The sequence below is a fragment of the Hyperoodon ampullatus genome (assembly GCF_949752795.1).
Source record: "Hyperoodon ampullatus genome assembly, chromosome: 2".
Taxonomy (NCBI): domain Eukaryota; kingdom Metazoa; phylum Chordata; class Mammalia; order Artiodactyla; family Ziphiidae; genus Hyperoodon; species Hyperoodon ampullatus.
Window position 1 is genome coordinate 145,142,447 of NC_136915.1, and position 14,711 is coordinate 145,157,157.

General features: G+C 43.3%; 1 protein-coding gene across 1 annotated transcript in view; it reads left to right on the top strand.

Annotated features, from left to right (window-relative positions):
• LOC307070293 (interferon regulatory factor 6-like) overlaps positions 1 to 14,711 on the top strand; it is a gene marked incomplete at its 5' end in the record, with an annotated part of 102,622 nt that overhangs the window by 10,978 nt on the left and 76,933 nt on the right. The gene's annotated exons all lie outside the window — the stretch shown is intronic.

Below are 14,711 nucleotides of genomic sequence, written 5' to 3' on the forward strand. Positions count from 1 at the left end.
ACACTATCAAATAACCTAAACTTACCAGAGAGCAAATGTCTCTGGAATTACAGTGTTAGTGTGTACGGTTACCATGGTTGAGGTTCTTAGAATTCTTGGCTTCAGACAGTTACTGGCTCTGACGACCCAGGCTTGTGGAAGTGAAGTAGAGTAAGTGAAAGCACGTTTTAAAGAATAGAAGCTTCATATTTTTAATTTCTTCTTAAGTGACTTTTGGTAGCTGAGTAATTTAGGTAAGTATATTGTTTTTAATAAATAAGGTGGCTTTTTAGTGATAAACTAGAAGTTCTCAGAGTCCTGTTATTGGACAACTCACCCTGGGGAGAGGAGGGCAGTGCTTTAATTGAACCCTAAAAAGCAGTAGTTTTCAAAGTTCAGAAAGGGGTATGGCATACCTAGGGGATAACTCATGATGATATTTGATTCGGAGAAAAGCCTTATTTTGTACTCTGACAGGCCCAAGGGGACACAATCCAAAACAAAGTCTAAAGGGAGAAACTAAGTTGCTCTGAAGACTAACACTCAGTTTTTCCTTTTAGTCCAAACAGATTGGTGTCTGGGAGGCCCTCCTTTTCTGGCCTACCTTCTTCTTCGCTTTTCTATCTGTCCATTCTAACACACACACATGAACACACCTTCCACCCCAGCCTCAGGCTTAAAGTTGCATCCTGTCTGGGCCCTTCCAGGTCAAAGCCAGTGAGATGGTCCTTCTCAGGAGCCTCAGATGAAAAGTAACCTGTTCCTTGCTCAGACCCACAAGAATGGATCCACAGTTAGCTGTGCATTGGGGTTAAGCCTTTCAGATTCTTAGCGTCTATACAATAGATGAATCTCATGCCAATATTGATCATCTCTCACAGTGTAACTTGGAGGTTTTAGTACAGTAAAAGGTCCTCTATCAACAATGATGACACAAAGCACAAAAAAGAGGACTGAGACTTCTGTCCTGCCATGAATGTGAAGTTGTAACTCCACTGTTAGAGAAGCAAACTTGCAAATGGACAAGTTCAGAAGATATTTATCTTCTCCTGATGAGTTTAGACTGTATCACCTCTGAGAATGAATATTTGTCCTAGGGATGTTTGTACGGACATCTGATTAAACAGTTAGCAGCTAGACACTTGGAAGACTAAAGAGGAAAGTCTGCAAGTCTGCACTGGGGAAAACTTGAATGGGAACAGACTTAAGTATGCCCACCCTGAGCTGCTCTGCAGGACTTAGAGTTCCAAGCTCCCCTCACCAAACACCCCTGGTACCTTCGGCAAAATGTGGGTTGCCAAGGCCACCGGGTACTATTCTGTTGAATGTCTGTGAACTTATTCTAAAGTGAATAACTTAGACTTCAGGAAGGCATTGCTGAGAAAACACTGGAGGGACAACTGCTTTTGAGCAAGGTTGCCATTTCCCAAAAAATGAATAAGGAGTCATCCAGTAGAGTGGAAAGGGGGAACAAGATTAGAACTAGTAGCACCCATAGGGGGCCCTCCATGGGTTAACTAGGGGTTAACTTCATAGTGCTGTTTCTTGGAGTATAGGAAAAGTCATACTAGCATACAGTTTAAAATTTTTTCTTTCATAATTGAGATTCCCGGTCATTACCCCAACCCTACCATAAAATCTGATAATCCTATACCTCCCTGTGTGATGTTGTGAAGGGTAAAGCAACAGGGTTCTAAAGCATAGTGTTTCTTATCCTATATTCACCCCTTCATGGGAGCTCATAGAGGGCTCAGCATCTATCAAGGCGACCATATCCCAAAGTTCAGGATATGACCATCAACAAAGGGACCTGGAAATAGTGAGGAGAAGCACAGAATGCCAGCCAGTAAATGCCAGGTGGTCAACTCAACAGGGGCCTGATCTAAATCCTTCTCTTTACTAACCCACACTAGAGGAAGGGGACCCTCAGGTAGAGGCAGGCAGATGATTAGACTATCTATCTCTACTTGAGTCTAATTTGGTAAAGCAGAGTTTCTTAAATCCATCTTATCCAGATTTTCAAAACACTAGCATAGTTACACAAATAACTCTACATTTATTTTAGTTTCCATTGAATTATATTTACTTTCCATGTATCATTTATACATTTTTACAGATACGCTTTTGCTTTTTTACATTGATTTGGCTTGCTAGTAGTTTATTTTACTGCTTTTGTTTTCTATTGGTATTTATACCTCTCTCCACAAACACACACGAGGACCAGTTCCTGAATTATTTATGAATAAATAAATGAATTCTACTCTAAATTCCGATTTATTCTATTGATTTCCCCTTTAGCTCCCTTTTATTCTTACCTCCTTTCTTTTTTTAGAAATTTATTTGAAAATAAATAAATGGACAGACGTGCGCAAGCCGCGGCTGAAAGCATGGAGCCCAGAGACGGGCGTGGGACGCTGGGGCTGCTGCTGCCGCCGCCAAGAGGCCTGTGTGCGAGCGCAGGTCACTGTCCACGCCGCCCTTCCGGGAGCCTGTACAGCCAGTCACTGCCGGGGTCCTGGGATCCAGAGACGGCTTCCCTGGGAGAACGCACGGCGCGCCACGGGCTGGTGCAACGTCACGCCGTCCTCTGCCGCTGCAGGCTCACCCCGCACTCCGTGCCCCTCCCTCCCCCCCCGGCCTGAGTGAGCCAGAGTCCCCGAAGCGGCTGCTCCTTTAACCCTGTCCTGTCTGAGCGAAGAACAGACGCCCTCCGGCGACCTACACGCAGAGGCGGGGCCAAATCCAAAGCTGAGACCCGGGAGCTCTGGGAACAAAGAAGAGAAAGGGAAATCTCTCCCAGCAGCCTCCGAAGCAGCGGATTAAAGCTCCACAATCAACTTGATGTACCCTGCATCTGTGGAATACATGAATAGACAACAAATCATCCCAAATTGAGGAGCCAGGAGTCAGTGCTGTGCCTCTGAGGTGGGAGAGCCAACTTCAGGACACTGGTCCACAAGAGACCTCCCAGCTCCACATAATATCAAACGGCGAAAATCTTCCAGAGATCTCCATCTCAACACCAGCACCCAGTTTCACTCAACGACCAGCAAGCTACAGTGCTGGACACCCTATGCCAAACAACTAGTAAGACAGGAACACAACGCCAACCATTAGCAGAGAGGCTGCCTAAAATCATAAAAAGTCCGCAGACACCCCAAAACACACCACCAGACATGGACCTGCCCACCAGAAAGACAAGATCCAGCCTCATCCACCAGAACACAGGCACTAGTCCCCTCCACCAGGAAGCCTACACAACCCACTAAACCAACCTTAGCCACTAGGGACAGACACCAAAAACAACAGGAACTACGAACCTGCAGCCTGCAAAAAGGAGACCCCAAACACAGTAACATAAGCAAAATGAGAAGACAGAAAAACACACAGCAGGAGAAGGAGCAAGATAAAAACCCACCAGACCTAACAAATGAAGAGGTAATAGGCAGTCTACCTGAAAAAGAATTCAGAATAATGATAGTAAAGATGATCCAAGATTCTACTTCCAAGATCCAAAATCTTGGAAATAGAACAGACAAAGTGCAAGAAACAGTTAACAAGGACCTAGAAGAACTAAAGATGAATCAAGCATCGATTAAAAACACAATAAATGAAATGAAAAATACTCTAGATGGGATCAATAGCAGAATAACTGAGGCAGAAGAACGGATAAGTGAGGTGGAAGATAAAATAGTGGAAATAACTGATGCAGAGCAAAATAAAGAAAAAAGAATGTAAAGAACAGAGGACAGTCTCAGAGACCTCTGGGACAACATTAAACGCACCAACATTCGAATTATAGGGGTTCCAGAAGAAGAAGAGAAAAAGAAAGGGACTGAGAAAATATTTGAAGAGATTATAGTTGAAAACTTCCCTAAAATGAGAAAAGAAATAGTTAATCAAGTCCAGGAGGCACAGAGAGTCCCATACAGAATCAATCCAAGGAGAAATACGCCAAGACACATATTAATCAAACTGGCAAAAATTAAACAAAAAGAAAACATATTAAAAGCAGCAAGGGAAAAACAACAAATAACACACAACGGAATCCCCATCAGGATAACAGTTGATCTCTCAGCAGAAACTCCACAAGCCAGAAGGGAGTGGCAGGACATAATTAAAGTGATGAAAGGGAAAAACCTGCAACCAAGATTACTCTACCCAGCAAGGATCTCATTCAGATTTGATGGAGAAATTAAAACGTTTACAGACAAGCAAAAGCTGAGAGAGTTCAGCACCACCAAACCAGCTTTACAACAAATGCTAAAGGAACTACTCCAGACAAGAAACACAACAGAAGGAAAAGACCTACAATAACGAACCCAAAACAATTAAGAAAATGGGATAGGAACATACGTATCGATAACTACCTTAAATGTAAATGGACTAAATGCTCCCACCAGAAGACACAGATTGGCTGAATGGATACAAAAACAAGACCCATGTATATGCTGTCTACCAGAGACCCACTTCAGACCTAGAGACACATACAGACGGAAAGTAAGGGGATGGAAAAAGATATTCCATGCAAATGGAAACCAAAAGAAAGCTGGAGTAGCAATTCTCATATCAGACAAAATAGACCTTAAAATAAAGACTATTAGAAGAGACAAAGAAAGACAAAGATCGATCAAGGGATCGATCCAAGAAGAAGATATAACAATTGTAAATATTTATGCACCCAACATAGGAGCACCTCAATACATAAGGCAAACACTAACAGCCATAAAAGGGGAAATCGACAGTAACACAATCATAGTAGGGGACTTTAACACCCCACTTTCACCAATGGACAGATCATCCAAAATGAAAATAAATAAGGAAACACAAGCTTTAAATGATACATTAAACAAGATGGACTTAATTGATATTTATAGGACATTCCATCCAAAAACAACAGAATACACATTTTTCTCAAGTGCCCATGGAACATTCTCCAGGATAGATCATATCTTGGGTCACAAATCAAGCCTTGGTAAATTTAAGAAAATTGAAATTGTATCAAGTATCTTTTCCGACCACAATGCTATGAGACTAGATATCAATTACAGGAAAAGAGCTGTAAAAAATACAAACACATGGAGGCTAAACAATACACTACTCAATAATGAAGTGATCACTGAAGAAATCAAAGAGGAAATTAAAAAATACCTAGAAACAAATGACAATGGAGACACGACGACCCAAAACCTATGGGATGCAGCAAAAGCAGTTCTAAAAGGGAAGTTTATAGCAATACAATCCTACCTTAAGAAACAGGAAACATCTCGAATAAACAACCTAACCTTGCACCTAAAGCAATTAGACAAAGAAGAACAAAAACATGCCAAAGTTAGCAGAAGGAAAGAAATCATAAAAATCAGATCAGAAATAAATGAAAAAGAAATGAAGGAAACGATAGCAAAGATCAATAAAACTAAAATCTGGTTCTTTGAGAAGATAAACAAAATTGACAAACCATTAGCCAGACTCATCAAGAAAAAAAGGGAGAAGACTCAAATCAATAGAATTAGAAATGAAAAAGGAGAAGTAACAACTGACACTGCAGAAATACAAAAGATCAGGAGAGATTATTACAAGCAACTCTATGCCAATAAAATGGACAACCTGGAAGAAATGGACAAATTCTTAGAAATGCACAACCTGCCAAGACTGAATCAGGAAGAAATAGAAAATATGAACAGACCAATCACAAGCACTGAAATTGAAACTGTGATAAAAAATCTTCCAACAAACAAAAGCCCAGGACCAGATGGCTTCACAGGGGAATTCTATCAAGCATTTAGAGAAGAGCTAACACCTATCCTTCTCAAACTCTTCCAAAATGTAGCAGAGGGAGGAACACTCGCAAAACTCATTGTACGAGGCCACCATCACCTTGATACCAAAACCAGACAAGGATGTCACAAAGAAAGAAAACTACAGGCCAATATCACTGATGAACATAGATGCAAAAATCCTCAACAAAATACTAGCAAACAGAATCCAACAGCACATTAAAAGGATCATACACCATGATCAAGTGGGGTTTATTCCAGGAATGCAAGGATTCTTCAATATACGCAAATCAATCAATGTGATACACCATATTAACAAATTGAAGGAGAAAAACCATATGATCATCTCAATAGATGCATAGAAAGCTTTTGACAAAATTCAACACGCATTTATGATAAAAACCCTGCAGAAAGTAGGCATAGAGGGAACTTTCCTCAACATAATAAAGGCCATATATGACAAACCCACAGCCAGCATCATCCTCAATGGTGAAAAACTGAAACCATTTCCACTAAGATCAGGAACAAGACAAGGTTGCCCACTCTCACCACTCTTATTCAACATAGTTTTGGAAGTTTTAGCCACAGCAATCAGAGAAGAAAAGGAAATAAAAGGAATCCAAATCGGAAAAGAAGTAAAGCTGTCACTGTTTGCAGATGACATGATACTATACATAAAGAATCCTAAAGATGCTACCAGAAAAGTACTAGAGCTAATCAATGAATTTGGTTAAGTAGCAGGATACAAAATTAATGCACAGAAATCTCTGGCATTCCTATATACTAATGATGAAAAATCTGAAAGTGAAATCAAGGAAAAACTCCCATTTACCATTGCAACAAAAAGAATAAAATATCTAGGAATAAACCTACCTAAGGAGACAAAAGACCTGTATGCAGAAAATTATAAGATACTGATGAAAGAAATTAAAGATGATACAAATAGATGGAGAGATGTACCATGTTCTTGGATTGGAAGAATCAACATTGTGAAAATGACTCTACTACCCAAAGCAATCTACAGATTCAATGCAATCCTTATCAAAATACCACTGGCATTTTTCACAGAACTAGAACAAAAAATTTCACAATTTGTATGGAAACACAAAAGACCCCGAATAGCCAAAGCAAAGTTGAGAACGTAAAATGGAGCTGGAGGAATCAGGCTCCCTGACTTCAGACTATACTACAAAGCTACAGTAATCAAGACAGTATGGTACTGGCACAAAAACAGAAAGATAGATCAATGGAACAGGATAGAAAGCCCAGAGATAAACCCACGGACATATGGTCACCTTATCTTTGATAAAGGAGGCAGGAATGTACAGTGGAGAAAGGACAGTCTCTTCAATAAGTGGTGCTGGGAAAACTGGACAGGGACATGTAAAAGTATGAGATTCAATCACTCCCTAACACCATACACAAAAATAAGCTCAAAATGGATTAAAGACCTAAATGTAAGGCCAGACACTATCAAACTCTTAGAGGAAAACATAGGCAGAACACTCCATGACATAAATCACAGCAAGATCCTTTTGGACCCACCTCCTAGAGAAATGGAAATAAAGACAAAAATAAACACATGGGACCTAATGAAACTTCAAAGCTTTTGCACAGCAAAGGAAACCATAAACAAGACCAAAAGACCACCCTCAGGATGGGAGAAAATATTTGCAAATGAAGCAACTGACAAAGGATTAATCTCCAAAATTTATAAGCAGCTCATGCAGCTCAATAACAAAATAACAAACAACCCAATCCAAAAATGGGCAGAAGACCTAAATAGACATTTCTCCACAGAAGATATACAGACTGCCAACAAACACATGAAAGGATGCTCAGCATCTTTACTCATTAGAGAAATGCAAATCAAAACTACAATGAGATATCATCTCACACCAGTCAGAATGGCCATCATCAAAGAAATCTAGAAACAATAAATGCTGGAGAGGGTGTGGAAAAAAGGGCACACTCTTGCACTTCTGGTGGGAATGTGAATTCGTACAGCCACTATGGAGAACGGTATGGAGGTTCCTTAAAAAACTACAAATAGAACTACCATATGACCAAGCAATCCCACTACTGGGCATATACCCTGAGAAAACCATAATTCAAAAAGAGTCATGTACCAAAATGTTCATAGCAGCCCTATTTACAATAACCCAGAGATGGAAACAACCTAAGTGTCCATCATCGGATGAATGGATAAAGAAGATGTGGCACATATATACAATGGAATATTACTCAGCCATAAAAAGAAATGAAATTGAGCTATTTGTAATGAGGTGGATGGACCTAGAGTCTGTCATACAGAGTGAAGTAAGTCAGAAAGAGAAAGACAAATACTGTATGCTGACACATATATATGGAATTTAAGAAAAAAAATGTCATGAAGAACATAGGGCTAAGACAGGAACAAAGAGACAGATCTACCAGAGAATGGACTTGAGGATATGGGGAGGGGTAAGGGTAAGCTGTGACAAAGCGAAAGAGCGGCATGGACATATATACACTACCAAACGTAAGGTAGATAGCTAGTGGGAAGCAGCCGCATAACACAGGGAGATCAACTCGGTGCTTTGTGACCGCCTGGAGGGGTGGGATAGGGAGGGCGGGAGGGAGACGCAAAAGGGAAGGGATATGGGAACATATGTATATGTATAACTGATTAAATTTGTTAAATAAAAAAAAATTTTTTTAAAGCTAAAGAAGAAAATAAATAAATGGCTAATTTGTTTTTAAACCCCCTTATTTAAGTAATGAAAATATTTAAGACTACGAATACAAAAATATTTAAGACTATGCCTTGGCCATATCTCATAGATTTTGTTCTTAATATTCTCATTAGCATTGTTTTCAAGTCATTGTTAGTTACAGATTTGGTTTCCTCTCTATTTCAAGAGCAAACCAGGAGGATTTTTTTCCCAAGAGGTTGAAATGTTTATTTCTTCCAACTTTTGCTATTTCTTTCTTTCTTTCTTTTTTTTTTTTTTTTTTTTGCGGTACGCGGGCCTCTCACTGTTGTGGCCTCTCCTGTTGCGGAGCACAGGCCCCGGACGCTCAGGCTCAGCGGCCATGGCTCACGGGCCCAGCCACTCCGCGGCATGTGGGATCTTCCCAGACCGGGGCACGAACCCGTGTCCCCTGCATCAGCAGGCGGGCTCTCAACCACTGCGCCACCAGGGAAGCCCTGCTATTTATTTCTAATTTTACTGTACTACGGTTAGAAAATCCTGCTGTAAGAGAGAAACTTGTTTTAAGGTTTGCTTTATATTCTTTTGTATGCATGAAATATAATAATTTTTATTGTGGTAAAATATACGACATAAAGTTTAGAATTTTAACCACTTTTAACTGTACAGTTTAGTGGCACTACTTAAGTAATTCACATTGTTATGCAACCATCCACCATTATCCATTTCTGGAACTTTTTCATCATCCCAAACTGTGCTTTTGGTGTCACATTCAAGAAATCATTGCCAAATCCAATGTCCTGAAGATTTTGCCCTAAGTTTTCTTCTAAGAGTTTTATAGTTTTAGCTGTTACATTTAGGTCTTTGATCCGTTTTGAGTTCATTTTTATTTATGTGATAAGGGTCCAACATCATTCTTTTGAGGGTAATACATTTTTAAACGGAAAGCAAAGAATCAGAAAATATCAGCTCCAGAACGGGCCCTCCCCATTACGAATGAAGAAATTGGGATAGTAATAAAATAATAAGCCAAGCTCACACAACTGATTGAGGGCAGCAGCAGACTAAAAGTCAAATCCTGTCTATTTTCAATGCATTACACTAGACTAATGTTTACTTTTTTTTAATGACGCTTGCTTTATGATCAATACGGTGAATTTTTTGACACTTCTTGGGCATTTGAAAATAAGGTACGTTCTCTGTATTCAGAGTTCTCTCTCTCTGTGTGTGTGTGTGTGTGTGTGTGTTTCTCTTTCTTTCTGTCCATATAGATAGATAGGTATGACAACCTTATTAATTGTATTATTCTCAGAACATAGTGTTAAGAGCTCAGGCTCTGATGCCAGGCAAACCTGTGTGACCTTGAACTCACACTTGTAACCTCTCCAAACCCAGGTTAAAGTAGAGGTGGTATCCCATTGAATGCATAGCCCTAAAAGGGATTTCAATCTTCATTCACATTTCTTTCTGACTTTCAGTGGAACCCAAATAGTTGGCCCACAGGAACTCCTATTACCGTCACCTGTCCTCTCTTATGCTCTAGCACCCTAAACTCCCAGAACCTTCTCATACTTCTGTGCCCATAACATTCTCTTACTCTGCCATCTTGGGCTCCCCAGCCCCTCTGTCCTCATTCCCATTTCCATGTGCCAAGCTTCAGGCGCAGGACCTTGGGCTATTGTCTCTCATCCTGAGGGAATGTCGTTTCCCTTCAGTCCCAGTGCTTGAGAATTCATCCTCTTCATTTTCCCCTACCTACTCCTGTTCTCTTCTCCTCAGAGAATGGAGGCAGTAGTAGGCAACCGAGAAGATTGTGACATACTCCCAACCTCATAATAATTGTTATCTTATCACAGCTATTTAAAAGTCTCATTACGTGTCTCACATGTGAAGTCTTAGACTTCATGGTAGCCACATAAATCATCCATTCAGACGCTGAATGGACCATTCAGACAAGATGAATTGCACAAAGGTTACAAAGCTACTCAGTCAACTTGTCCCAATCCGGTTCCCTCTCCACCATCTTATACTGAACTTCTTGGAAATTTCCTGACTATCACATTTGTAATAGTTTCTTTTTAATACACACAGATAAGTTCCTTTTAGTTTTTCCCCACATTTCCTAGTTCAGTGGACTAGGAAATATTTTCATAAGATTCTGCCTGCTATTGCTCCCTGATTTCCCAGCCACCCAACCACCATCTTTTCACCTTCCCCTACCCCCTGTCCCCCGTCCCATTGCTTCAGAAAGGAGGAAATTCAGAGCTGACCTCATTCCAGAATTCTGAAAAACAAAATACCAGTACTTTAGAAGAGCAAAAAGCCTTTACAACACCAGGATTGGGAAGAAGTAAAGTAAGAAAAGAGAAAATCCTTACACAGAGAACTACCTGATACACATGAAAACCTACACTGGAACCTCTCTTCTAGGTCAAAAAGGCCTTTTTTCCCCCTTCATAGAAACTGCAAGGTTTGACTCTGACCCAGAGACCCATCCTTGTCTAAGCTAGAAAGGGATTTTTGACTTGAAACTGCCCGAGAGCTCAGACCAATCGAAGAGCAAGAGAAAGGGTGGCTGGGATGCCCGCTGGTGGGAGGAGCTCCTGAGCCCAGCCCTGAAGGCCTCAAGGGTTCAGGCGCCCCTCAGATCGCACCAGAGAGCAAGAGAGGAACTGGGGTGAGCAAGTATTGTGGTTTCCTGTTTCAGCAAGGCTGCTGTACAAAAAGAAAGACAGTACCAAGAAGGGAAATGCTAAGGGGGCCCAGAGCCATGGATTGAGAGCTTGCCCCATTAGAGACCAGAGCCGAGATCTGCCCAGGAGCTGGGATGCTTTCCTGAGCTTCTTGGGTTGGAGCCTGGGACCCAAGGTAACTGAGGAGGAGGCTTTTGTGTCCAGGTTGGGGACCTCCGATTCTGGGGTGGGGCAGAAGAGGCTCTGTCTGTCAGCTTCCCTGGTCTGAAGGGGGAGACACTGGAGTGGATGTTGTAGTTTTGAGTGTTGGGGGTTGGGTACACAGGAAAGTGTCCCGCGTTGGTCTCCAGAGGCACAGCTTTCATCACTGTCTGCTCCATCCATAAGATTAGATTAGCAGTGAGCCAGATGACTAAGGGTTCAGGCTCCCCAGTGATGGGGGGTACATTTTACAGCTCCCTTCACAGCAGGGACCCCATAGCACCTAGCTGCCTGCCCAGCAGCTTGGGTGCAGGCCCTTCTCTCCTAGCTCACTCTGAGAGCTCTCGGCTAGGAAGTCCAGACCGTTCATTCATGCAGGAGGCCATTTATCACACACACAGCAGGGAATTAGGAGCAAAGACCGGGAAAGTCAGCAACAAAGCACTGTCAGGTGAGGGCAGCGCCCAGATCTCCCCCTGTGGCAGTGAGCACAGTCTCCCCCAGCCAATACCATCCTTTCCCAGAGCTCCAGCTGGGCCCTGTCATGCCACCAAGGGCTGCCTGGGCAGTGGCCCAGGGACCTTTCTTTGAAGTACATGGGGACCCGTTCCATTTTCTTCTAGAGCCCATCTCTGTCAGTCAGCCGTCCACATGGCTTCTTGTGTTTAAGCAAATCAGAATAACCAAGACCTCCCGGAAAGTTGGGTATGATTCTACCCAGGTGTGCCACACCAAGTCCTACCCAGTGTGAGAGTCTGGGGGCCTGAGAACACTCACATCTCTGAGGAGACTTTCCCACTGCAGCTCCGAGCTTGGGTAGCAAAGGCTAACGTCTGCCCCCCCAGAAAACAGAGCAGGGCAGCCATGCGCTTCAGTGAACTAGAGTAGACACAGCCCACACACTTATCTCTCCCTAACAGCCCTTTCTTCTTCACAGCAGGAGGCAGGAGGATTCTCCACAATCAAGGGATCTGCCTAGTCTACGAAGCCTGAGGGATTACCTGGAACCAAACAGGGAGGGGACCTAGCGCCCCACATTTTAAAAGTGAGAATCAGGCAGTCCTCTCTTCTTTGCCTTTCTGCCAGGCCTAACTGAGATGGCAGTTGTATCCAGACCACAGAGTAGTCCTTTCTCCCTGCAGCCTACACCCAGAAGTCAGATGAACAGAGCAACAGTAAATATGATTTCAACCAGGGACCAGCATCGCCTCCGTGGGGTAGACAGTGCCCCTTCAAAGAGAAAGGGGGCGGGGGAATTAGAGGATGAGGCATTCTCGGTCCTGGAGTGCTAGGTTAGCTCGGGACATTTGTCTTATAGCACTGAGTCTTCGATATCCAAGATCTGTAGCACAAGAGTGATAATAATCATATTATTCTAAAAAGCTAACATTTCTTGTGTGCTATGTCCCAGATGCTTGACATGCATTTTCTCTTTAATCCTCATAACCTTAGGAGGTAGGTTCCCACTTTATAAATGAGGAGACAGAGACATAGAGACAGTTAATAGCTTGTTCCAAAGCACGTGGGTAGTAGATGACAGGGCCAGGACAGGAGTCCACACAGTCTGAGTCCAGGGTCGGGGTACCTCGCCTCCCCCATTTACGGCAGAATAACTAGGGCCTATGGCTTAGGACACCACAAGTATAGATTCTGAAGGTGGAGTTTACCTGCACACCCAGTCCTTCATAATTGAATATGAATCAGCCTCTCAGATCCTTTCCTAAGTTTTTTAACGAAGAAAGTGGCAGGTGAGAAGTGAGGGGACCCTACAGAGTAGGAGTGAGGAGAAAAGCCTAAAGAGAGGGGAGAAGCACCCAGGGATGAGACGAGCGGACAAGCATTGACAACTTAACAGTTCTGCTTGGGGTCAGCACTGCCCAAGACCAGAAGATGCCCCTCCAAGCCTGGAGAGTCAGGCATTGGAGAGCGAACAGGGTCTGACTGTGTAAGACTCCCTCTCAGGGGGTGTGATACAGCCCCACCCATGACCCCACCACCCCCGTAAGGAGTCGTATGACCAGAGAGAGAGAAAGAGAGCAAGAATCCTGCAGAGAATTCCAGACTGATCCAGGAGGAGCAGGGAACTCCAAAGAAAGGGCGGAGAGGCTGCTACCTGTTGGGTCTGTCTGACTATAAATAAACCCGAGGGGCCAGAGCCAGCAAATGCCTCCTGGTTGGTGAGGCTGAGAAATCCCTTCACTGACCTCCCCGGGAGCTAGATTCCCAGGGCGGTGGGTAGTGAGGCTGTGGGACAGAGAGAGGCGGCAGCTGTAAGGGGAAGTCCCCCTCCCTTCATCAGTCTCTGGGCTGACCCCAGGGACCAGAATTTCCAGTGCTCAGAATCCAGCTTAGCCATGTCCAGCCCCAACTCAGCCAAGCTACCAGACGGTTCTAGGAGAATGAATAAATTTGCAGAAGGTAGGTGAGGGAGAGTAGGAAAGAGAGAGAAGGGCACAGAGAAGGCAGAAGGGGTGAGGGTGGGCTTATGTGAGTAGCAGGTAAGGCCACGCAGAGGGGCAGCAAGTGTGGCCTCTACTCCAAGCCTGGTGCCCTGGGGACCTTTGGTTACTGTTTTTGTTTGTTTGCTTTGGTTTCCTTTTTCTTGGCAATAGCTTTATTTAGGTATAATCCACATCGTTGCTGGTTTCGATGGCACAATCTGTGTCTGGGCTAAGGAAAGCAGACTTGGCACCATACTCAACCCTAACAGAGAGGTGATTCTAAAAAAATGGAACCTGCCACTTGAAGAGATACTGAGCTGAAAGCTCTGAAATGAGTTTTGGTCAGTGATACTCAGCCAGTATGGATCTGGGTGGTCCTGTACCTCAGAGACAGAGCCCAGTCCTGGGCCAGGAGTGGAGTGCCAGGGGACCAAGGTCAGGACTCCATGACTGTAGGCAATAGCGTGGGGTGTCCCTGCTGGACCATGCCCCGGTTCAGGCTGGCAAGATAGCTGCTAAAGGCTAAGCAGAGGACAGTGAGTGCTGGCCATAGGACTGGTAGCACCTCGAGGGGTTTGCCTAGCTCTCCAGGCCTTGAGAAAAGTTACTCACCTATGTTAGTAACAACTGGGCCAAGAGAGCAGTAAAGATTCTGGCTTTCCTTTTAGATTGGGGATCAGGGAGCCAGTTTAACTGGTTTTGTAGAAGTCCCTGGAAAAGAAACACAGCCCCAGCTGCCCTCCAGAAGGCTAGAAGCTTTTAGTGATTTTTATCAATTATTTCTCATGTTCCCCTAACTTAGAAGCAGGGTGAGACGTTTGGTCAAGGAAGAAGTGGCAGCCAGAGGAATCTCGCCACTTTGCAGAAGGGGAGATGCAGGCCAGAGAAGAGCAGAAATTAGTCTAGAGGCTGAATCCAGAAGTCCTG